This window comes from Eptesicus fuscus, chromosome 11, assembly GCF_027574615.1.
Source record: "Eptesicus fuscus isolate TK198812 chromosome 11, DD_ASM_mEF_20220401, whole genome shotgun sequence".
NCBI lineage: Eukaryota > Metazoa > Chordata > Mammalia > Chiroptera > Vespertilionidae > Eptesicus > Eptesicus fuscus.
This window is the reverse complement of record NC_072483.1, coordinates 73,406,410-73,408,111: the sequence shown is the minus strand read 5'-3', so window position 1 is coordinate 73,408,111 and position 1,702 is coordinate 73,406,410. Positions and strand designations below refer to the sequence as shown.

The 1,702-nt window shown below is 41.8% G+C and overlaps 1 pseudogene; it reads left to right on the top strand.

The window, feature by feature from the left end:
* The first annotated feature begins 308 nt into the window (after positions 1–308).
* LOC114232855 (60S ribosomal protein L9-like) lies at positions 309–1,423 on the top strand (annotated as a pseudogene).
* The last annotated feature ends 279 nt before the right edge of the window (positions 1,424–1,702 follow it).

Here is a 1,702-nt window from a genome sequence, read left to right as displayed (position 1 = left end):
GGTCTCTGCCCTCCCTCACTTATCAATGTGCCTGCAGATGTGGGTTCTGAACTCACTGACCCAATCACAGCAATCTCCCTGACCAGTTCTAGATCTCCCTGACCAGTTCTAGATCTCAGATTTAAACCAATCACCACCTGGCATTCCTTAACAACTGCTTTTGTCCAGAAATTGGCAAATGACTTAAGCAGACTAATCAGGTAAAAAGGAAAAACTTACATTTTGTACTAGGGAAGGATTTTTATTCCATGTTTTTCCTATCTGCCTGTGTGTGAAAGAAGAAAATGTATTGGCTCAGCTGCTGATAGCAACCATGTTGAAACCATGAGGGAAGACACCTGAGACAAGACTAACCCTTAGAGGAGAAGGAAGCTGAGCAAATCACAAACAAAATGGATCCAGATGAGTATATCTTACCTAGAGTCCATCCTGCCTCTAAACTTCCTCTATGTGAGTTATTGTTGAAAGTATTACAGACGTCCCTTTTTTTCCCCATTGACCCTCTGCACTCCACAACCCCTACCCCAAAGCCTTCACTGTACCATTTTCTGTGTCCATGGATTATGCATATAAGCATATTAGTTATTTGGTTCATCTCTTCCCTCTCCCCCTTTCCCTCTGAGATTCCTCAGTATGTTCCATGCTTTTATGTCTCTGAATCCATTGTGTTCATCAGTTTATTTTGTTCATTAGATTCCACATATGAATGAGATCATGTAATACTTGTCTTTCTTTGACTGGCTTATTTCACTTAGCATAATACTCTCCAGGTCCCTCCATGCTGCCTCAAAGGATAAGAGATCCTTCCTTGCTCTTTGCTGCATCTACTGTGAGGATGAAGACCATTCTCAGCAATCAGACTGTGGGACATCCCAGAAAATGTGGACATCACTCTGAAGGGATGCACAATTATTGTGAAGGGCCCCAGAGGCACCCTGCAGAGGGACTTCAACCACATCAATGTAGAGCTCAGTCTCCTTGGAAAGAAAAAGAAGAGGCTCCGGGTTGACAAATGGCAGGGAAATAGAAAGGAACTGGCCACAGTTCACACTATCTGCAGTCATGTACAGAACATGATCAAGTGTGTTACACTGGGCTTCTGTTATGAGGTATGTGTGCGCTCACTTCCCCATCAACATCGTTATTCAGGAGAATGGTTCTCTTGTTGAAATTAGAAATTTCTTGGGTGAAAAATACATCTGCAGAGTTCGGATGAGGTCAGGCATTTCTTATTCAGTATCTCAAGCCCAGAAAGATGAGTTGATTGTTAATGGAAATGACCTTGAACTTGTATCAAATTCAGCTGTTTTGATTCAGCAAGCCACAATGGTTAAAAACAAGAATATCAGAAAATTTTTGGATGGTATCTATGTTTCTGAAAAAGGAACAGTTCAGCAGGCTGATGAATAAGATCTAAGTTGTTCAGCTATAGAAACACTGAGATGCTGAATGATTTGTCACACTTGTTTATGAAACTATAAAGATGTACAATAAAAGCCTTGTATTGATTTGGGGTGAGGGGGGGAGATCCTTCCTTTTTTAAAAAAAATATTTTTATTGATTTCAGAGAGGAAGGGAGAGAGGAGAGAGAGATAGAAATATCAATGATGAGAGGGAATCATTGATCAGCTGCCTCCTGCAGACCCCCTACTGGGGATTGGGCCCACAACCCAGGCATGTGGCCTTAACTGGAATCGACCCT